Source organism: Pezoporus wallicus, unplaced genomic scaffold (genome assembly GCF_028554395.1).
Source record: "Pezoporus wallicus isolate ANWC-B61680 ecotype Strahan unplaced genomic scaffold, APGP_CSIRO_Pwel_v1 contig_8702, whole genome shotgun sequence".
NCBI classification, from domain to species: Eukaryota; Metazoa; Chordata; class Aves; order Psittaciformes; family Psittacidae; genus Pezoporus; species Pezoporus wallicus.
The window spans coordinates 1,898,326-1,922,643 of record NW_026636754.1 but is presented as its reverse complement, the minus strand read 5'-3'; the positions used below and the strand labels follow the sequence as shown (position 1 = coordinate 1,922,643).

At 45.6% G+C, this 24,318-nt stretch overlaps 1 long non-coding RNA gene across 1 annotated transcript; it reads right to left on the bottom strand.

Moving 5' to 3' along the window:
• Positions 1 to 964: 964 nt before the first annotated feature.
• On the bottom strand, positions 965 to 5,210 carry LOC130595063 (uncharacterized). The gene is made up of 3 exons (XR_008971212.1): positions 5,001 to 5,210; positions 2,203 to 2,366; positions 965 to 1,261 (listed from the first exon to the last, which is right to left on the bottom strand). It is a non-coding gene; the product is annotated as an uncharacterized LOC130595063 (long non-coding RNA).
• Between the last annotated feature and the right edge of the window lie 19,108 nt (positions 5,211 to 24,318).

The following is a 24,318-nucleotide window of genomic DNA, read 5'->3' as shown; positions in this document are numbered from 1 at the left end:
AATCCTCAAATTTGGAGAAAGCAAAAAAGTTTTCACACATAATAAAACCAACAAAATATTTGTAAAAAGCGTCTCATTACCTTTCTGCAATTAAAATCCATTCAAATGATAACAAAACCTTGCAACCCCCATTTACCCACAGGAATCAAAAAAGAGGAACAAGCAAGACCAGCAGCTGGGTAAATCTCAGACCCCAGAGCGCATCTCTCACCCAGCCTGTCCCCACTGGGCTCTATACAACTTACTCCTCTTCTAAGAGATTCTTGGAAACTCCTTCCTACTGTGCTGGTTTTGGCTGGGAGAGTTAATTTTCTTTCTAGCAGCTGTACAGTGCTGTACTTTGGCTTTAGTCTGAGAACAACGCTGGTTACACACCCCTTGTTGCTCAGTAGCACTTAACCCTGATGAAGGACTTTGCAGTCTCTCGCGCTCTGCCAGTGAAGAGGGACACAAGAAGCAGGGAGGAAGCAGAGCCAGGACACCTGACCGAAGCGAGTCAAAGGGATATTCCATGCCACAGCACATCAAGCTCAGCATGTGAATTTAAGGGAAGGTTCATTGTGATACCGGCTTACAGCGTGACCGAACCGCTGGTCGGGCAAACAACCCCGCGCACGTACCGCGCACCGCTGCCGGCTCTGTACCGCGGGGGCCATCTAGGGGAACTATTAATACTTACACCTTTTACCTTTTCTGCTTACGGGAGAAACAGCTTCCTCCAGCTTCCTCCCTGACCCGCATCTCTCGGAATTGCTCCTAGTGTATTTTAAGCACTGTTTGACCTGAGAGAACTGAATTCATTTTTGTGAATGACTCAACGACTTTATCACGAAAGGAATTAATTTTCAGAAGTTGCTTACTCCTGTGCCTTGCTGTCTGCTTAAATACACAACAGTTCAGTTTCATAACCAAAACATGTCCTCCATTAGCGTATAGCCAGGTTCCCAGCAGAGCATACCTTTGTAACTCAGGATGCCACATGAGTGTCCCGCTCCCATGTCTTTCTCCCAGAAGACTGCATAAACTCCTTCAGGAATCGTATTTCCTCGATGAAAGCACATGGTGATCTGCGTGTCACTGGTCACCAACTGAATTATTTCATTTGAAAATGTCTTATTTTGTGTTTCACCGATTTTTGCACAGTCTTTGTCATTGCTTGATTCGCATACATTGCTCTCACAGTGATAGACTGTCACATTTGTTTTGCCAAAGGAAGAGTCTTGTGTCCCCTTTGCAGGGTCATCACTGGCCATGGCAATACCTACAGGAGAAACCAAAGAAAAATTCTTTTCTACCAGTTTTCTCCCCAGAATTTCAGTGTTAGACAATGGGTGGGCAAACCCAGTCCTGGTTTAAGGGATGCTGTCTGCCAATGGACAATTCAATAGAAGCATGACATAATTCCTCCACTGCTGCCACTGGTAGCAGCTTGGGAAGTGAGCTGAAAGACATTTCCCCTGCTGAGCAAGGAGGTCCTATGCCCAGACAGGCTCAGATGACTCATCCATTCTTATTTGCTTTCCTTCCAAAACTCCTTGGCACAATCTTATCAGGGATATCTCCAGCAGACATCCAGATCCTATGACCAAGGAAGATCACAGTTGAGCTGCCAGACTACATGCAGTGTCCCAAGTCACTGTCACAGATTCGGCTCAGTATTCCTGCAGGCAACAGTTTCACAGCTAAGCCAAACTGCACCAGCAGCCTGGCTGAAGTGCTGGAATATGCTAGCACTGGGTGCTGAGAGCTGAAAAAGGGGTTTACTCATTCAGACTCTCGCTCAGGAGAGAGCTCAGGAGAGTCTGAATGAGAGTTCTTTGAGAGAGGACTCACCTCATCTGACTTCAGACAGAACCAGAAAGTCACCCCTCCAAGTTAGGTGATTGTGACAGGTCAAATGAATCAGCCTTCACCTCCTTATTTCCTTTTCTCCCCTTACTGGTTTTGTAGCTTTATTTTTAACTGGACATAACTGAGCTTTCTAATAAAAGCTAATAAGCTTTTATTAGAAGCTAATTTTCTAATTAAAGTTTCTAATTAAGTTTCTAATAAAAGCTAATAAGCTGTTGAGCTGCTGAATCTGCTGAACTCTCAACAAGCTTTTGTAATAAAAATACTTTTGTAAAAAAAACTTAATAGCTTATTAAGTTAATACCTATTAACATGCAGTGAAAAGCACAGACGTCAAACAAGGAGACTCACTTGGACAGGAAGATGCAATGGTTAGAAGCAGGAAACACAGCTGCATGAAGTGGGCTAAACCCATCGGCCTGCCCTGGGTGTTCATCACCAGCAGCGTTGGATGCTCTCTTACATCCTCCAGGATCCCATGGCAGCCTCACCAGGCTCCTCCCTCAGTTATCTCCCTGTTTGGACAGAAAATGCAGTATTCAGCATTCTTATCTCTCCTTATTATCTTCCTAGAAAACAATTTCCAAGTGCTGTAAAGCTTCTACTAGCCAAGAGAACTGGAATGCAGGCAAAGAAGTGCTCATGCTGCTTATCTGCTACGATACTGAGACGGGTTTGGGCAATACCAGGCTTGCAAACCTTTCTATCTCTGGGTCAAACACAGCAAAAGACAACTGCAGGGAAAGGTGTTTCTGCAGGGAAAGGTAAATCCTCCTGAGCCTGTGGGCAGGAGGCTCCATGTCCAGGCCCTCCAGGCTCCTCTGGGCAGAGGCTTTGCACACACCACTCAGTAAATACATGCAACAAATAACATCTTGACTTGCTGTAGCTTTCAAAACGCACAAAACAATTAGATAAGGAAGATGATCAGGGACTGGAGCACCTCCTGTATGAAGATAGGCTGAGAAAGTTGGGGCTGCTCAGCCTGGGGAAGAGAAGGCTGCGTGGAGACCTCAGAGCAGCTTCCAGTATCTGAAGGGGGGCTATAGGGATGCTGGGGAGGGACTCTTCATTAGGGACTGTAGTGACAGGACAAGGGGTAACGGGTTAAAACTTAAACAGGGGAAGTTTAGATTGGATATAAGGAGGAAATTCTTTCCTGTTAGGGTGGTGAGGCACTGGAATGGGTTGCCCAGGGAGGTTGTGACTGCTTCATCCCTGGTGATGTTCAAGGCCAGGTTGGACAGAGCCTTGGGTGACATGGTTTAGTGTGAGGTGTCCCTGCCCATGGCATAGGGGTTGGAACTGCATGATGTTAAGGTCTTTTCCAACCCAAACTATTCTATGATTCTATGATTTTATGTTTGGTGCTGAATGTTTTGCTTGCTCTAAGATGAAATATTCTTTGTCAAATTGCATTCTACTTTTCAATTTAAAAGATATGGAAAATATCGCTCAAATTAAAGGAGCAAACACTATTTCTTTAAAAAAATACCCTGGATTTAGTCAGCCATGAATCCTCAATCATTTCAATGAAACTGCCGTGAATTTGTGAAACAGGTTTCAGGAAAACCCAAGTTTCACTTATCCAAAAGAGGAAAAAAGAAATCTGGAAAATTCACTCAACTTTCCTCACAAGCTTGGCTCTAGAAAACACAAAGTGCTCTGCCCCCAGAAGCTTTCAGTTTGAAGCCTTCGTTAAACCAACTTTTTTTTGGTACATCACTACCTGAGAAGCACCTTGAGGAAGTTTCAAAGCATTTAGGCATTAATTTCTAATTACATACGAAGTCTCCAGCAGAGCAGAAGTTAAAACCACTTATCCCTAATACCTGTGCTAGTCTCAAGCTGCTGAGGGTCCCACCCGGAAACAAATGGGAAGGCAGGAACGCAACCACAAAGGGAGTTTGAGGAGCCAAGTTTCAACAGCTTGAAAACAATAATAGTACTGAAGGAAGTAAGGAAACAACAAAACAAAAATCAGGGAACTTCAGTGGATCCCATGGATTTTGTTTTCCATTCAAGTTCTTTCCTCGAAAAGGAGCAGCATTTACGTAAGAGCTACTTTTTGTATTACTTTCACTACTGGTTTCACCTTGTTGAGCTGCTGAATCTGCTGAACTCTCAACAAGCTTTTGTAATAAAACCCAACCAACCAAAGCAAAACACAACAGGGATGAGAACATAAGAAGAGGCAAACCAGCGATTTTCAGGTTGAGCCTGGATGCAATTTGTTTCCATAGTTCCAACGAGCTGGTGCAGAAAGCACTCGGCAGGACTCTCTGCTTAAACTGAGATCTCTCTGCAATAATCCTGAGAGTAGAGTAAGTACACACCTTCCCAGCAACTGCTCTTAACCAGGTTTTCCACAATAACTAGTAGAAAACACTACCAACAATTTATGTTCTGCTTGCAGCACATTAAGACAAACAGAATGAACAGTTTCACTGCTTGAATTTCTCACTTTTTAAACCAAATATTCTCACTGAGTGACACTTTCTGGTTTGGTTCTCTGTTGAGTTTTCAGAACCAGAGCCACCAGGGTTTCCACAGCTCCCTTTGGGGAGTGGACCAGTAACCACAGGGAAAACAATGCACGGTCTGCTCCAGCTTGGGCAACAGCTTCTTACTGGAAGCAGGGAGAGGGGAGAGTTGCAAAGGTTTCTACTGCAACGCTCCTGGCAAATTACCCTTTCTTTGCCAGTATGACAGGCAAGTTTGGAAAAGGAGATACTAACAAAACATGGCAAGATGAAAAAAATACAGGTTAATTTGATGAAGGAAACATTATTGGTAATTACATGAAGATGAAAATGCATTAAGAGATTTATTCCATTCCTTCTGTGCCACTCACTCTTACATAAAAGGGTGCCACTTAATGAAGCTGTTGGGGGTTTGCATTCAGATGGGCAGCACTGCATGAAAGTTGGCAGGCAGGGCCAGAAAATGGGGCATTTTATATTTAGCCAGATCATGCACACAAATAACACACATTCTTCTTTATGGCAAAAACGTGAAACACACTGATCATTTCCCTCCTGCCCCAGAGCCTGTTTTAACTGCCGACTTCAAAAGAGGAAACAACATTTTGTAAGAGAAAGGACTGGCTAGAAGACAGGACCCCTTAAAGGAGAAGGCAGTACAAATACCTCAAAAGTGGTCTGGAGCCGAGGAAGCCTTGGTGCCTCTTCCTTTCCCTGCCTGAGCAGCCTTTCCAGCTCCCGGTTCATTCAGCTCCTTTTGCAGAGCCCTGCACAGGAGATGCAGAAGCCACTTGGATCCCACAGAAAAAGGCACCCGACTGACTTCTCCTTTCTTTAAAACACCACTGGATTTTCACTTTCATTTCTTCCCAGGCTGCAGGAAGGGCAGGGTGCATTGCTGCCTGGGATTCTGCAGCTGGAGAGCATGGGAAAAACCACACCTGACAGAAAACCCTCCAGGAACATGCTTATGGGCACCTGAGGAGTAAATCTGCTTCTCCATGCATTGCAACAGCCAAAGAAACCTCTCTAATTCCCAGACTCATCTGCAACACAAGGAAAATAATGCTCATTAGCCTTGGCAAAGCCCTTTGAAAAGTGAATACCTGTAGCATTAATCTCAACAAGCCACTTTTATATTTGCTCTTTAATAGAGAAAATGTTATTTATGAGTTCTGACCATGGAACAAAGGCTTCCAGGAGCTGTTCTGCAGTATTTCACATATGTTGTGGTCTGCTTATCTTCTTTGTGGGGACTACTAAGGCTTCTTCAAACAGTGCCTTCATTATTTCACACAACAGTTGAGGTTGAAAGGGACCACCTGAGGGCATCTAGTGCAACCTCCCTGCCCAAACAGGGAGCACACTGCTCAGGACAGTGTTCAGCCAGCTCTTGAATATCTCCAGAGCAGGACACTCCACAGCCTCTCATTTTCTCACGCTGCTCTCTCTGGCTGAATTTACCATATTGTGGGGTTTTGTTCCCCTTTGGAACTATGTTATCCCAGAGGAGCCACCACTGTCACTGGTGGGGTCAGCCTTGGCCAGCAGCGGGACAGTCTTGGACCCAGTTGGCATTGGCTCCTCCAGACACAGGGAAAGCTTCTGGGGGCTTCTCAATGAAGCCATCCCTGTAGACCCCCAGCTATCAAAATCTTGCCACACAAACCCAATACAAGGGCAAACAGCACCTCTCAGTAGATAAAAAGTGGGGACCCCCTTTCGAGACCAGGGAACAGTCCAGAGACAGACCAAAACCGCATTCAGCAACCTGCTAGTGAGGAGCAGCTGCAGTGAGACTCATTCTTGTCTGTGTTCCCAATACCCATATAGACAGGCCTACCTGGACAGGAAGAGGTTTTCATAATGAACAATCAAACCTTCCCTTCTTTGTTCCTTTTAAGTCTGGAACGCAGAAAAGAGCTTTCGCTTCTGCACCTGCTCAAAAATGCTTCCTGCAAAGCAATTTCTGAGAAACTGAGACCCGTTGTTGGGAAGTGGCTGGAGCAGTGCAAAGCAGTGGAGGGGCTGCTCCGCTCTACATCCTACTGGGAGAGACAGCATAACCCCCTCTTTGCCCCTCCAAAACAGCGCTAACAACTCTTCTCTGCTCAATCCACGGTCAGAACACATCTATACAGGGAAGGCACTAGAATTTACCATGGGAAGGATTGCATGAGATATGGCTAGAGCTCTCCTAAGACCTCTGGCAGCAGATGTTTCTTAACACTCACTGGCTTCTGGGTTGAGTTGCTCAGCTCCCCTCAAGCTGACAACCACACATTGCAGCTGCCATCTGAAATGACCCTGAATTCCTCCTGGAAAAAATAAATTGCCATTATAGAGAAAAAACTGGCTTGGCAGGGCAGCCTTCAAGTCAAAAAGGAAACTAAAAGAAGCTCTGTACGTGATGCTTTCCCTGAGTGCATGACACCAGCTGTACATTAAGACACAGATAAGGAACAAAACACCTCTCTGACTCAACAACTTTACCTGGGGTGGGGAGACCTACACAGTGACCTGTACCTGGGGCTGCTACTGTTGCCATACACAGTCTCAGCCCCACATAACACAGCACACAGCCCCACCCTTAGGAAACACAGCCTTTTTCCCCATCCCCTGAATCCATACCCACCCTCTTTCTCTGGTATATCAGCCTGATGATCCTGTCTCCAGGTTGCAAGTGGTCTCAACACAGAAACAAGGGAAAAAGAAATGCAGTTGCAGCTCCCTCCTTCTGAGCTAAATCTCCCTTATTTTTTTTCAGGAATGAGTCCACAGCCATGTGCACTGCCACATTCCACTGCCATCTCAGACAGGACGTTATGGGGGGGGGAGCAGCTGCCCTCTCCGAGGCTCTTTCAAGGCAAGGGGCAGGGGGGTGGTCGCCGTCACCGTGGGAACGCCCCCTGCCACGTGGGCTGCTGGGGCTTCGGGGGTCGGGAGATGTCGGGAATCGCGATGTCTCTGCGCTATCCCCTCTGGTTTTCCCCATCTCCGTTGACCCTCGCGGTCGCTGAAGCGTGCCGGCTGCGGCTCCAGCTAGGCTAGCTCCCGTCAGCTGACTCACTCTGACTCACTTTGCTCTCCAAGTACAAAGTTTAGCAACATCCACGCACACAGGGTGTGTTTCAGATAAGCCTCTTCCTAAACGCCACAGTATTCAGCTCCTCAGACCCTGTTTTCACGTGGTCTTTCATTATCAGTGTTCCCTGTTAGTGATACCCCATTTAAACACCTGCTTTCTACAAGCATGGAACATAAATCTGGGGGAAACATATGCTGCCTAGCCTGAAATTTCCAGGAACAAGCAAAGAACTTCATTTTCCAAGATCTGTTTTGAGAAGCTTATTTTCGTTCATACAGATAAAGCTTGCACTGCATCCTTTGACTATAAATTAAGTACCTGATAAATAGAAACAATATTAACTGAAGCCTTCAGTTAGGGATTTCCCTTTCTCTTACCCAGAAACATGCTTTAGGAGTTTGTTTTCCTTTGTGGACTGAAGAACTTTCTTGTTTAGCGATAGATGACAAGAGGCCTTCTGTAAATAGGATCACAAACAACATGCCATGCATCTGCTAAACCAGCTGTAAAACCTCCTAAGCACTTCTAACAGCTGACCACCAGCCTACTCCCTGCATAGGCACTGATTTCTGTTCCAGGCAAAAGTTTTCAAGTTCCTTACACAATTTTGTCCTCAACACCCCACCAACTTACAGACAACTCATCTTGATGGATGAAGGACAGACAGCTGTATTCTGCTTTGCTGATGTTGCTACCATCAGGGTCCTTGTTGGGCTGTATTTATGCTGCTGTAATCCTAGAAACTCTACTCCTGAATGAGGCTTCATTTTGTCATCCAAAAGAGAGAACCTCCAACATGAACTTTCTCCTATGGCCACCCCGATACCACAAAACCTTTTTCCTTTAATCCAGATATATCATCCCAGAATAATAACATTACCTTCAGCCAGAACTTTACCCAGAAACTCAACATGAGAAAAGAACCAAAACACAGGAGGTGAAAATCAGACACTATGAACAGAGAAGAACCCAGAGTTTTTCTCAGGCGTATGCACATCCACAGGTTTTGGGGCTTCCATTCCTTTTTGTCTCAGGAAACTAGGAATAATAAAGCCCAGGGATCTATCCCAAGTCTTAGCATTAGCAGTCATTTTCCCATTACATCATTGGTCTCAGTATGCTTTGCCCCTGGCTTTAGTTTCCAAAGCACTTGCCTACAAAACCTCCATTATCATGTTTGTGAGGGACTTCCCTGCTAATCTGGTACATAAGAATCATTAGACTCATAAAATCAACTAGGTTGGAAGAGACCCTGAAGATCATCAAGTCCAACCATTAAAGAAATGCCCTGGGTTAGCTGTAGCAGCCGATTTTCTCCTTAGTAGCTGGTGCAGTGCTGTGTTTTAGACTTTACCCTGCAAACAGTGCTGATGACACCGATGTTTCTAGTTGTTACTCTGATCAATGACTTTCTGAGTCTCATGCTCTGCCAGTGAGGAGAGGAAGCTGGAAGGAAGCAGAGCCAGGACACCTGACCAAAAGTAGCCAAAGGGGTATTCCTTCCCTATAGAAACTGGGGGGCAATCACTGCTTGGGGTTGAGCCGGGCATCACCAATTGTATTCTTTCCCCTTGTTATTTCCCTTATCATTAATATTATTGATGATAGCAGCAGTGGTTTATGTTATACCTTAGTTACTGGACTGCTCTTATCTCAGCCCATGGGGGTTACATTCTTTCCATTCTCTTCCCCATCCCTCCTGGAGTGGGGGGGAGGAAGAAAGGGGGAGTCAGTGAGCAGCTGTGTAGTTCTCAGTTGCCAGCTGGGCTTAAACCACAACAAGAAATTAAGCAAACAGCACTCCAAAGAATTTATGGCTCAAAGAGTAAAGTGAGATCCATGACTGTTTATGACAGTCAATATAGTGTCATGAAGTGAGAAATGAAAGATCAGAAAACACAAGTGATGCCAATGCAATTGCTCACAACCTGCTGACAGACACCCAGCCGAATCCGAGCAGTGATCTGGGCCTTCCAGGTGATTCCCCCCAGTTTCTATACTGGGCATGATGTGCTGTGGTATGGAATACCCCTTTGGTTAGTTTGGGTCAGGTGTCCTGGCTCAGCTTCCTCCCAGCTTCCTGTGTCCCTCCTGACTGTCAGAGCATGAGACTGAAAAGTCCTTGATCAGGGTAAGCATTACTGAGGAACAACTAAAACATCAGTGTGTTACCAGCATTGTTCTCAGATAAAAGCCAAAACACAGCACTGTAGAGCTGCTAGAAAGAAAAAGACCTCTATCCCAGCTGAAACAAGGGCAGTATCCATTCCTTATTCTATACCATTTACATCATGCTAAAGTCCCACACTTTCCAATATGCCATCGCCTTTGTGGTCTCTCTCTATATATATTTATACACACACAGAGATATTACTCTAACATCCCTGTGTTTGGCGAGCCTCACACACAACCAGGAAAGTGTCCAGGTCCACCAGTGTGTGCACAAAAGAGGAAGCTTAAACATCTACAGTCACATCTTGCTTCTTAGCTTTTCCTTAATGACTTCAGGCATTTAGCAAATGAGCAAAAGGTAGTGCATACATAACCTACATAAATGTTACTCCCAAGTAAAGAGTGATAGGACATGAGGTAACGGCCTCAAGCTGCACCAGGGAGGTTTAGACTTGATATTAGGAACAATTTCTTCCCTGAGAGGGTGCTCAGGCACTGGGACAGGCTGCCCAGGGCAGTAGTGGAGTCACCATCCCTGCCAGTGTTCACAAACAGTGTAGAAGAGGCCCTTAGTGATGTGGTTTAGTGATGGCATTGGCAGTGCTCAGGTAAAGGTTGGACTGGATGAGCTTAAAGGTCTTTTTCCAACCTAAATGATTCTATGTTTCTGTGATTTGCTCCAAAGCCAGCAAGTCCGCCAGGATTTACGCACCAGAATACAAAGAAGCCAGCCTGTTTCTTTGTAGTGCATTCAGACAGACTTGCAGATGGAGTTTCAGCCTGACTGACCTGGCCACAGGTACACACACACAGTGTACCTTGCCCTGGAGGCAGAAAGTGCAAATCAGTTCAAGGTCAGAGCTGGAACCAACATGTCTTTCTTGCAGCAGCGCAGGCAGGCAGGATCACAGTGAACTGCAGGTAACAGAGAACCATGTGCCACAGCAGGGTCACAGCTCAACCAATGGCAGCTCCAATCCACTGGGACAAGGAGCACATCAATAAAAAGAAAACCGAATCTCCCCTTCCTTTCCCTGGACATTTTTCTTTTCAACACTTTGCAATATTTGCTTTCTCTTTCAACAAGAGGACTTGGCTCGTGCTCAGCTTTACTTCCAAGGCTGCAGTGGTTTACAAGTTGGGTTGTTGCCACAGCCTGGGTGCAGGGAGAGAAGCTCCTTCTGCCTGTGCCCAGGACCACCATCAGGTGTTGCTGCAGAAGCTGAAAGCATCTCAGCCTTCCAGACTCACTCCCTGCACCAATGCCCAGTCCATTCCAGGAGGTTATTTCCACACCCAGCCTTGTTCCTGCTCAGGATAGCATGACTTCCATAAGCCCATTCTTTCTTCACCTGCCAAGAGGAAAATTTAACCTCTCTGCTTTTACTTGTAACCTATGACAACTCGACAGCCTTATTTGAGCACTTCTTGGAAAAGTCACTGTTGAAGAATATTTGCAACCAGCCCCATCCTCCTCCATCTATTTAATGTATTCTAAATGGTACAGACAAGGTTTAATTAAGTCCATGTGTTGTTCTCTTTGCTTTACTACTGCCCCACAACTGGATGTGATACATGCAGCCAATCCCACCTACCATACACAAGGAGGAATCTGAATATAAGTGTACTGCTGCCACGAGCTACACTAGCTCATAAGAGCTGCTGACATGATTATGGCATACAAGAACAGTGGAGAGATCATTTTCCATTCTCTAGGAAAGCTGGACTCATGCATTTTGGACCTAAACTAAAAGCACTTCCGACATGAGTCAAGAGCAGTCCATGGGAGAAAGGGATTTGCATTAAGCAATGAGCAAATGATTTTGGTTTTCTGAAACGAAAGCTTTGAGATAGGATGGGAACACAGAAGGCAGCTCTTAATGACTGATAATTCCAACTTGTGATTTGGTGCAATCCCTTCAACCTCAGCCCAATAGGATTCATTTCCATTCTGCCAGCTAAAATCACTCCTTGTCTCACATCAGCCTGCCCTGGCAAAGGCCCAGCAAACCCATACAAAGAGCATGCCAGGGTGGGTGAACTGCAACAACAGCTCTGCTACTTGGCAGACTTGGCAACACCAGCCTTGGCCACACGTCTTGGTTTCGTTTTCTTCAGCCTGAACAAAGGGTGGAAATAATCAGCTATAAATGCCTTTGGGAATACTTATCAGATAGTGTGGGTTGGTGGCCTGGAAAATGTACAGGCTCAAAACATGAACATGTTTCCATAAGCAAATATACATGTGTGATAACCTGCAAGCTTAAAAGCCAAGACCACCAAATAGCACATCCCACCTCCTTGATGGTCACACAATATGATCTGGAGCAACTCACCCTTCCCATGCTCTGGTTTAACATCTGTAAAAGAACAAAAACCTCCATCCTCCAGGCTTCAGACTGGAGCTTGAGAAATATGCCCCCAAGATAGTTATTGAGTGCCATGACTTGCTTCTAGGTCTGTGAGTCTGACAAGTACTTCATAGCCTACTTAGCCACCTTATTTCTAGAAGCCAAACAACTTGTTTGCATTTGTGTCTCCAACTATAGAACACAGGTTCCAGGCTTTGGACATTTCTGTCTCAAAACTAAAAGGATGGAATTGCAAAGCAAGTCTGCTTACCCAAACACTTGTGTTACTGCTCTAAAGTGAAGAGCACAACTGAATATTTACAAGGCAATGACCTAGCTGACAAATTCCTTGGCATCTCAGAGAAGCTCCTGTGCCTCTGAGGAGTTTAAATCTAGATGTTGACCAGAGAATAACAAAATCCAAATGGTGACAAACACTGCAGGGAAAACCTTTCCCAGGTACATCTGATACTACCACACCGGGGACTAAATTGCTCCTTATATAAGGGTAGGGAGCACTCCTTAAGAAGCAAAGCCAGGGAAACCATCCCATGACCACATACAGCGTTTTATGGCCCTGAGTTTCAGTCCTAGTCCAGGCCAGCTTAGGCAACAATTTGCAAGTCAAAGGAACTCAGTAGGAAAGTAAGAAGTTAAATGACAACACAATTCAACACAGGAACTGAGAGTTTACAGTCACATCATTCCTTGTAGGTGTACTACTGGGCAGGAGCAAAAACCCAAGCATTTTATTCAGCAGCACCAACCAAACGTGCCAGTGGGAACTGGTGTCTTCAGAATTAAGCAGGAGCAATAGAAGGCAATCACTGGATGAGAGACAGCAAAGTGTGTAAGATCTCACAAGGCTGGAACAGACTGTTTGTGTGCTATCATCTACACTCCTAGGCAAAACCAGAGGAGAGGACACAGAGATCAGTCAGCATAGGGGAAAATGAAATTAAACTAGTCACAGTGCATAGCAAAACAGTGTATAGCAAAACACTCTGCTATGGCTAAGACGAAAGACCTTCCCATGAACAAGCCATACCTTCCAGATCCACTGGCTCTGACCAGGGATTAAGATTTGCCCATTGAAGTACAGCCATTTGGGGGGGCAGGGGAGGAAATATGGTTTTAGGGGGTTGTAACCTCCTGATGGCTTGTTCTGCCCCGAGATATTTTTTCTCCAGAGACCTCTGGACAGAACACTGCTTCCTCAGTCGCTGAAAGAAAACATGAACTGGGGACAGTCTACATCCTTCTGAACTTTTCCCTGTGTGACTCATGCTTCACATCTGACACTACTGCTCTTAATTTGGCCGTTTATAAGAACTGGGTTTAATTGTGATGTGGACTTGGCACTCAGGAGGAATTTCTTCAGCTTTGGCACTAAAGACCGGGGATGTTGCGCTACTTTCTTCATCTCCCAACTCACCCTGGAGTCCAGCGATCCAAGGAACTCTCATGCTTCCCTGAGATATGTCACTGCTTCCAGCAAGTGAAGAACCACTTAAGGTTTCCCTTTTCTTTTCTATGTTCCAGAGGATAAATATACGTAAGGTTTAATGATATAGGCATATAGGTGATCTTTAGACACCACTGGGCCTGTTTTCTGCTCCCCTGCTATACAGACTGCATTGGTATCAGGAATCTGGAGGTTTTTAACCCTTTTTTCTTCTCTTTAAAAGGGATGTTTAATCACAGACCTGTGACTTTATTATTACTGAGGAGGTAACCGCACATTGACAGACAGAAGTTGCCAATCCTACTGCCACCCGTGCCCCTTGATGGATGTTGCAGATGGGGAATCAGGTGGGGAACATCCCTGACGCTGCCAGTGACTTGCACATTCACTCCAATACAGTCACCCACAGACACTGTCTGCATCAAAGCTGTGGGTCCACTATTTCAGACAGAAAGACTAAGAAGAGTCCCTCTGCAGCCCTGTGCTTCCTTCTCTGGTGTGCTCTGGGCTGTGCTCACCCCATGCTCTCCCACCTGGACCAAATAGGTGTGGAGCAACTCCAGCTCATGGTGCAAAAAGATCTTGCAATGGCTATGTAGATGCCAACATTGTTGCTGAAGCATCAGAACAAGTCTCATTTTCCAACAGAGACACAGGACTGTACCCACAAACACAAAGCGGAGTGTGAGTGTGGGTACCCTCCTCTGCCCCTTGGACAGGCATACCAGAGAACATCCAAACTGAGCTGAGTTCCCAGCTAGCACTTGCCATGGGATCCTTTAAGGAGTTTCCACAATGCCATCTTCCCACCCAGTAAGGGGAATCCGTTGCCTATTTAATCATAAACTTGTCAGTAAAATTATTGGATGCATTATCTAAACAGAAGTTTGTAAGATTTCAGGATTCTGCTTATCCCATCTTGTTTCAAGAGAAGAGGCTGAGGATGTCCCATATCATCAGCTTTATATGACATTTATTAATGTTTATTTATGCTTCCTACAGGGAAGATCAGCAGTCTCACACAGATGTCAGGAAAGATACCTTGGTTTATTCTTTTATTGCTTTGTAGCAATAAAAACTGTCCTTTATAGGACATTGTTTATAAGGGAGCAAGCAATGGGCGGAGCATGTTTCCTGGTCTTTAACTGCTGGCTTATACCAAATGTTAAGAGAGTCTCGACTCAAAGGAGCAGTAAAGATCCCTACAGAACATTTCCTTCTTGAAATATATCCTTCTGCCTTGATTAACCATAGGGGAAATGATCCTAAAAAAGGCATTTTGACTTTCTGTTTTCAGCCCAGGCGCCCAAGCACTGGTGTGTATGAGAGCCAGCCCATACCCATCTACCCTAAAGCGGTGTCCAACTTTTTTATGGTAAAAGGAAACAAACGTCAAAAGAGTTTGATTTTGTATACAACATGCGTAAAACCCTTCTCTCCACAACTAAAACTGAATGTAAGCAATTCAGTAAAATGAGATTTCGTTCCCATGACTGACTTGAGTGTATTTTGAATCTGGTTGAAGCATCACATGGAGGAGCTACAGAAAGGATGTGTTTCATTTGGGAAGGTGATGCAGAATCCAGGCTGATGCTGGGCAGTGGGGGCTCCCACAGGACACCTTTGCCCTGCAGGAGCCTGCTCTGCTCAGGCAGGCACCAGCCAGAGCCCATCAGCATGAAGCAAGGAGGATCACAGAGTACAAGAAGAAGGGCTGCACCATGCTGAGGCCAAGAGGCACAAGAGGTCCGCGCGTTAGCTTTTCACAAGTCCATCCCTGGGTGGTAGGAAGCACAGTGAAATGTCCTGGTGCTTTAGTGGCTTATGATAGACCTCTGGTGTAAAAACAACGATAGAATGCATTATCTGTGGATGTTTAGGCTTGCAAGCAAAGACATCCTCTTTCCTCAGCCACTCCCCTTCTTAGCTTTTCTTGCTAAAGAAAAAGACGACTTTGACCTATTTGTCCAAACAATTGTGGTTGTTTTCAGCTGACCCTTTTACATCAAAGGATTTGTGCTGACGACATAGGGCTTTTTTTTCCCTGACCCCATTTGCTATAACTGGGGCTCTCTGAAGACTCACACCTGTTCTTCTGACACTGATTTTCACCCTTCTGAACCTTTCCCTCCATTGACATGTTTTTCTTCCATAAGGCATAGCCAGATGCTAGCACGCTACTGGCCAGTCCCTCAGGACATTTGCTTATTGATGCACCATGTTTTTTCCTCATTGCTATCATGCTTAACATTTTTTAGCTGAAGTCTTGTCAGTTTTGCAACACAGAAGAGATCTGGGTTTAAGAGAGAAACATAACTGCAGGCAGTACCAGCCTGAAAATTCACAGCTTTGTTATTCCCCAATACTCTGCTCTCATGAGACTTCACCTGGAGTGTAATGTGTGGGGTTTGTTCATCAAGAAGTTTGGGCTGAGGGAGGCTCTCTGTGGCTGTGTTATGTGAAACAATACTCCTTTTGACTCTGTAACTGTTGTACTCGGTAAGTAATGGGGGGAAGGTCAGTTGTATTGCTGCACAGGATTGTGAGAGGGAAAAGGGGGGCTGGGTGGCTCAAAGTGGTGCCTTGTTGCAACGCTTGAGGGGCGGGGGGCTGCAATGGGGCGGAGGCTGGCAGTGCACGCTTCTCGAAGCCTCTGGGAGCTTCTCAAAACTTCCAGAAACTTCTCGGCGATGAGACCCCTGGAACAAAGGGAACCAATGGGGAAGAGCCATGTCAACATCCGAGTGAGGAGGGGCGACAGGATTGGCTGGGGCCTTGAACCTAAAAAGATAAAGGACCACCTCCGAGAGACTGTGTGCGCGTCTTGGGCGGAGCGGAGGACTCCCCGGTGCACCCAGCACTGGTTTATCTGCTATCGCTTACTCAGTTTAATAAAATTTATACTTTAAACCGAAATTGGCTGCAATATTGATAACATGGAGCATTGTGTGCGGTTCTGGTGTCCTCAACATAAAAAGGACATGGAACTGTTGGAACAAGTCCAGAGGAGGCCACGAGGATGATCAGGGACTGGAGCACCTCCCGTATGAAGACAGGCTGAGAAAGTTGGGGCTGTTCAGCCTGGAGAAGAGAAGGCTGCGTGGGGACCTCAGAGCAGGTTCCAGTATCTGAAGCGGGCCTATAGGGATGCTGGGGAGGGACTCTTCATTAGGGACTGTAGTGACAGGACAAGGGGTAACGGGTTAAAACTTAAACAGGGGAAGTTTAGATTGGATATAAGGAAGAAGTTCTTTCCTGTTAGGGTGGTGAGGCACTGGAATGGGTTGCCCAGGGAGGTTGTGAATGCTCCATCCCTGGTGGTGCTCAAAGCCAGGTTGGACAGAGCCTTGGGTGGCATGGTTTAGTGTGAGGTGTCCCTGCCCATGGCAGGGGGGTTGGAACTGGATGATCTTAAGGTCCTTTCCAACCCTAACTATTCTATGATTCTATAATACTGCTTACCAAGCAGGAACTGGACAAATGGGAGGACAAATGGAAGCCTTTCAGAATCTTCATTCCTGCTCTAGAAATAGACAAAGACCTACAACACTCTTTACTGCTTTTCTCCCTTCTATTAATATGGCAATAGATTCATTACCCAGATTCACATGTGTGAAGGGACAAGCAGGAGAGGAGTTTAGCCTTAAGGAAACTGAATGGAGGAAGTATGGGCAACCAACTCAGTATCTGACCATCACAGCAGTGAACTCCCCATCAACTATCAGCCCTTCAAGACAGAGACGTCAAGATTATGCTACATATGCAAAAAGTATAGTTCAGTGCTGCCTGCAGTTACAAAGTGCAGTTATAACACAACAAGCATTATTAGGAAGGAAATAGAGAGCAAAGTAATAATCCCTACACAGTATCCACGTCTGTTTGCATATCAGCCCATGCTCCAAAAGGACAAAATAGAATTTGAACTGATGCAAACATGGGCAATGATGAAACAGGGGCTGCAGGAGGAAGAGCAAAGAAAAGCAAAAAAGATCTCCAAGAGATGTCCGTGAAGCTGAGAATGACCCTGAAAAGCAAAATAAGGAATGTCACCCCCGCTGTCCCTGCAGGGCAAGAAAGTGAGGCTCACATAAACTACCACTGTGTTGCATGCTTAAAACAATCAAGAGAAGAACCCTTTGGTATAGCACAAAGTGCCTGCCAGAAACTATTAATCTGTTAATTAATTAAATTTGGGGTTAGATCTGGAATTAGATCTATGGAAGAAAGGTGCAGAAAGAACAGATGCTCTTGAACACTACAGCTTCAAAGTGAACTCCAGCTCCGGGAGTCTCTAAAAGATACATTCCAGGAGTACTTTGGCTGCTGAGGCAAGAGAGAGGTCGCTCTTATAGATGGGATGTTGGGATCCAGCCCAAGCCAGCAGAGCTGCTCTGGTCTTGCCAGATGCCAAGTCAAGATGTTCTTTATACCTCTGTTTACTTCAGGGACAAGCGCGCTTGGAGTTCTGACTTTGTTCCTTTTCCTGATCAAAAGAGCATGGTTGGGGAGGAAAGGGAAATGGATTTACATGGCTGAAGGAGCAGGCACTGAATCCAAACAGCTCTGAGGTTTTGAAGGGTTAGGGATTGCACATACAAGTAATGATACTATTTAGTACGCATAATTAAACACACTTGTGAAACACCCAAATTACATGCAGAGTTCATTTAGTCCAACACAAAGTTGATTCAAATCTGGAAGTCCTTGAAATTCACACCACAAAACCGCAGCAAAACACTGACAACACAAACATTCAATCAGGAGCTATGCCAGGCCCCCAAACCACACATTTCCTTTAGATTCATTCCCAAGAAGAGTATGCACTTTCATGTCAGACTGTTCTCTCCTGAGGGCTCCTTTGGACCATCCCTTCCAACTCACTCAATTCAGATTTGCAGCAGACATTACTCAGATAAGATCTGTTTTTCCACAGAAGCTTCCAAAAGAGGAAAGATCCAGGAAATAATTTCATAACAGAACATCATCCTTCTCTATGCTCAATATTCCACCCAGGAATAAACACCACTGTTTGTCATTGGTCTGTGACCTACTGTCCCTTGCAAAGGTAAATGAGTTCCTGAAGACCTTGGTGCCGCTGTATGGGATGTACAGTGGCACCAAGCACTGCCTTCAGGTGATCAGGAAATAATCCCTTTACAGCTGCTGAGACCAAATCTAGAGCTGAGGATCACAAACTGGAGCACTCTCAGCTAAAAAGAACTAAAGCCCCTGGGCTGGAAAGCACTTGGCCTCAGCCACCAGGCTGGCTCCCAGGCCATCACTTCTCAAGCAGGTTGCATGGCAGCATGGATATCTACTCACCTATTCTGCAATGTTCAGGGACCTTCCTTCCCATGATGCTGCTGGCATCGCATCTCCGAGGACAACCCCTTCAGAAGCTGGCAGACTCATAATATTTAGGTCCCAATCAATTCTAGACCTGTCACAGACATAAGAGACGATAAATGTCTGTAGGGCTTGGCCATTGCAACAAATAAATATCATTGCATTCTTTTGCTGAAAGATTTCCATCATTGCTGTAGGGTTGGGAGAATAAAAAATCAAAATGAAACAATATAGACCAAAAACCCCTCCCACAACAAGAGGATCAAGTGATGCCATTTTCCAGGCAAGGAGCTTCCTCCCAGAGAGCTCCCTCCCCTCCAGAGGAAGCTGATGGAGCCGTGGTTCTAGCAAGGAAACAGAAATACCATAATAAAGGAAACAGCTGCAGTGACAAATGATATGATATCACAACCAAGATGTGAGCTCACAAGGAGCTCTGAAAAGCAGCCTGCTGGCTGACTCCATCCTGTGTCTGCCTTTACTCAGCAGAATAGATAACATGATAACCTGAGCATCAACACAGCTTTCAATTCATTTTAAATTAATCAAAGCAGAGAGAAATCAAACACTTTGATATGATAAAATAGTGGGAAAACATTATTTATACGATAAGGTCTCTAAAACCACACACGAGAACACAACTTGCTGAATCTCTGACACACAACTGTCTCTGCTCTATTATTTCATTGAATCATAGAATGTTTTGGGTTGGAAAGGACCTGAAGATCATCTAGTTCCAGCCATGGGCAGGGATGCCTCACACAGTGGTGAGGCACAGGTTGCCAAGAGATGGGGCAGGGATGCCTCACACAGTGGTGTCCCTGAGTTCAAGCCTGTAGATATGAGGAGGAATGAAGGGAAGAGGTTGATTGTGTGAAATGAAGTAATGAAGTGCCCAGGACAGCTTAGGGAGAAGCCACATGCTGCTCAAAGCAGAGATAAGTTTCAGACTTCTCACACGTGTTTAGAGTATTCCCCTTGCAACCACTCCATCTCCAGCCATTTCAAACAATTACCTAAGCTTCCATGTACTTCTTCTGTTCCTCTGGTTCCTGAGGAGATACCAGATGTACAGCGAATGTTATTGTCAGAGAGTCCAAAACAATCCAGAATTACCCATCTCAGTGCAGAAAAGTCACATCCTTCAAAACGTACTGCTTCAAGTATAAGATTTGTTATGTTTATGACCATCATACCAAGTATCCTGGAAGCAGAGGCAGAGAGCACAAGCTTTTGCTCTAAGAGAAAAGCTCATTAACAACCTGTACACACCAAAGCTTTTTACATCTGAAAAGTCATCCTCTAAAAGCAATCCCAATTCTGCCCCAAACACCCAGCAGCAATTACAGCTGGGCTGGAGCACGTGTCTTGGCTGTCACACAGGAGGGACATGAGCTCAGCCTGGGGCCATGCAAGTCACAGCCCCAGCATGGACCACAACATGAGGGCAGCAGAGATGAGGTTGCATCACCAGATCTAAATACATCAGTGTCGTGGTTTAAACCCAGTCAGGTAACTCATTCACTCACTCTCCCCCTTCTTGCCCTCCCCCTATTCCCGGAGGGACAGGGAGGAGAACCGAAAAGAATGCAGCTCCCACAGGTTGAGGTAAGAATGGTTTAGTAACTAAGGTATAACACAAATCACTACTGCTACCACCAATAATAATAATAATAATAAAGGAAATAACAAGGGAAGAGAATACATCACCTCACCACCAGCCGACCGGTAACTCACCCCCCCCAGCCCGACCAAGCACCCACCCATACCTCCTCCAACCCTGCAGTCTCCCAGCCCTTCTGGCTAACTCGCAGTTACATCCCGGCCATGACGTGCTGTGGTATGGAATACCTCTTTGGTCAGTTTGGGTCAGGTGTCCTGTCTCTGCTTCCTCCTGGCTTCCCCTCCTCCCTGGCAGAGCATGAGGCTCACAAAGTCCTTGGCCAAACCAAAACATCCTTGTTATCAGCTCTGTTCCCAAGCCAAAAGTCAAAACACTGCACTGCACCAGCTACCAAGAAGGAGAAAAATGACTGCTACTGCTGAACCCAGGACAACCAGGAAGTCAAAAGACATGATGGGCACTTGGTAAGTGTTTCAGATCTTGACCTGCCTCTGCCTCACTGACAGGCTACATTGGATCACAGCATTGTGTCACCTACATCACCAGTTCCCCTCTGGGAAAATGGATCAATAGCTGGGACTCCCTCCGTGAGTGCTCAGTAGGATGCTGCTGGGAGTTGCACCATCCTGCACTGCAGGTAATGGGGATTTCCACAGGGACTCCAGTATTCTGGGTTACAAATCACCTCTCTGCTCCAGCTGAGTCAAAAGACAAACAACGTGTGCAAACAACGTGGGTCAGTGAGGCACACTGCTGGACCTGGCACAACTGCCCAGTGGCTCTCCTTCAGCTGGATCCACTGTCTCAGGGTCCTTTAATACCATTGTAATTCCAACTGGCCTTCCCACACTTTTGTATTCCAAAAACTGTTCCAAAGGCCAAAGAAATCACCCTGTGCCCAGGGAGGCAACAGGAGGGCAAAGCTGCAGGTCCTGCTGCTGGAGGTGAAGAAAGTGCAGTTTGTACTCAGGCATCAGTAACACCACCCCAAAAGTCACATCATAAATCACCACCACAGGAGAACATCATCTGAAGCTTCTTCAGAGGCAAAGCTTTCACCCTTAACAAACTATAATTTCTTATAACAATTTTCTGGCCCAAAGGTAACACAAGTGATTTTTATCAACTTTATAGAATCACACAATGGTTTGGGTTGGAAAGGACCTTAAGATCATCCAGTTCCAACCCCCTGCCATGGGCAGGGACACCCCACACTACACCATGTCACCCAAGGCTCTGTCCAACCTGGCCTTGAACACTGCCAGGGATGGCAGATCCACCACTTCTCTTGGCAACCTGTGCCAGTGTCTCACCACCCTCACAGTAAAGAACTTCTTCCCTATGTCTAACCTGAACTTCCCCTGTTTAAGTTTAAACCCATTCCCCTCTTCCTATCACTGCAGTCCCCGATGAAGAGCCCCTCTCCAGCATCCAACTATTTATCTTCCAATTTATCTTCCTAAATTTTTGGCAAAGCCGAGTGTGCCATAGAAGAACCCACACCCGTGGTCAGAGCCACTTGCAGCCACAGCCACCCTGCTGTAGGAGAGTTGAAGAAACGGATCTATTTCAGCTCTGTACTTCCTGTAAGGAGTGTGTTCTAAATATATTGCATGCTCACGGAGTATAACAGCATTAGACTGACCCACTGTCACAGGACAAGGTTGTTGATTTCAAAGATTTCTTGATTTCATTTATGATTAGATTAACCATTAACTGTCACAATAACATCAGATGATGGAGGAAGGGAGAAATCCAGATCACAAGTCTGATTTGCCATTAACAAATTCATTAGATGGAGAGAGTGGTTGCAAACTACAGACTTTAAGGTTAAAATCTGTGTTTCTCACCGTGTTGGGAAACAAGAGTTTTTCTGAGAGCCAATTCACACCAAAAGGCTTCATTGGCACTAATGTGGTGCAGACACTCCTTGCAGGGGGGGCCCTGGAGGCCTTGCAGATGCCTGGTACCCTCATCCCCAGCCAGACCACAGGAGTGAGACACCAGGTGTGGGGCAAGTCAGATTTGCCCTGATGATCCGATAAGATCAGGTGAATGAAGAATGGGAAAGGCAGAGCAGGTAACACCACCTAGCAGAGAAATAAACAGGGATTACATTTAACAGTTACTGTTTCCTTGGGTAGCTTGGGCACTTTTTAGCTAGATAAATAGGTCAAGGTTTGTTTCCTGCAGAGGCAAATAACTCATGCAGAACATTAACTTTCCACATGAGCCTAAGGTGTTTGTACAATGCCTAACACTCACAGAGCGAGCCTGTAAACTGATTGTTGTGAAGGAAGGAAATGTTAAGCTTGTGTTTTGCTTCCCCACAAGCAAACGCCTTTCACAATGCTTTTAGCATGAGGTAAACTCTTTTAATCTAAATAGAAGCCGCAACACTTCAAAAGGTGAGAAAGCAGTTAGGCTGAAGGGCTGCTGAAAGCAGAGAGAAAACCCCTCCCCTCCGAGTCATCAGAGCTGCTGAGCAAGCCCCTCCAGACCTGAGCAGCTCCAGCCTTTGTAAAGACAGCCCGGAGCTCAGCTCTTCCTGCCAAGAACCACGGCAGGCATCTGTACCAGGGTCCAACACCCAGTTCAGGCAGAGCAGGAGCAAAGCTGTGCCTTCAGACTGCAGCCATTGCCAGCAACTCACTTCCAAACCCTCCCACCCCATTTTTTCCACACCCCGAGTTACCAGTACTGCTGCAGGCCATGCCAACCACATCCACCTCCTTCCCAAAGTTTATTCCAGCAGTTGCCAGAGAACTTTGGATCACCTTGCTGGAAAACTCGAGGTTCATGCCAGCCTGGTGCTCTAATGTCCACATCACAGACTTGCAGTCTTAAATATTTAAGATACACACTATGTTGATACTCAACAGCTTATTTCCAGGTAGAACTGCCCTTACCTCTTCATTGTCATGAGCTCTTTCCACCTCCCAGACAAGGGCAGAAGGTCGCTCTTGCTCTTCCTATGCTTTCATCTACACCAGTCCAGGCAGCCTTGTAGCACTGGCTTTTTCCTGCAGTTTCTACTATAGAAAGGCTTTGAAGCAGGACTAGGTAATGTGTAAGACCATTTATAGATTAAAAAAAAAACAGAACACAAGATGCTTTTCATTCCTTTTCTGCAAACACGCTTGCCAGGGATTAATCTCTTCATCATTTTTTCAAAAGCTTCCAAAACATGAGACAGTATTTTGTTGAAATGGTGCTTGCACACAAGCTCCTGCCAAGTCTCTGTGTCACAGCAGCAGTCCCAGTCCTGGCACAGGATCCTATATTCAGAACTGTGCAAATTAGAAACAACTTTGGTCAGTTTTTGTTTCTATATTGAATAACTCTGAAATCACTACCACTTACTTAAAACAAAAGCAGTAGAAAGGAACAGCATCCTCTGAACCTCAAAGGAGGAACCAACCCTAACAGAGCTGGAAACAGCAGCTCCTGAGGAACCCACACGTTTCCTGACATAGCCAGCGGGAATACTCGGCAGACAATATATTTAAAGTGTAAATACAAAAGAAATCATGGAAGTGCTCTGTTAAGGCTTTTTCTGCCCTGAATCATGCATGGCCCAGATCTTAACATAGGGACATGGGTTGGGGTACTCAGAGGAGTTAATGGGAATCAAGCAAAGATTAAAATATATGTTTATATATTATATATATATATTTATATATCTGAAGATACTAATTAGTTATATGAGCTGATGGAAGCCCACACCAGCTCAAATCCAACAAAGCTGATCTACCAGACCAGGCAATAGCTACCCAAGGCTTGTGCCCCCTTTGCTTTACACCCAAAAGCCACGGTTTTCCTGGGCAAGCACAGGAGAAGGAAATCAGACTAACACTGAACGGTTAATTGGAGTTTGACGCAGAGACTGGAACGGAAAAGCCCTTTGCTGCCCTGACACCTCTGCCTCTCCCTGCACA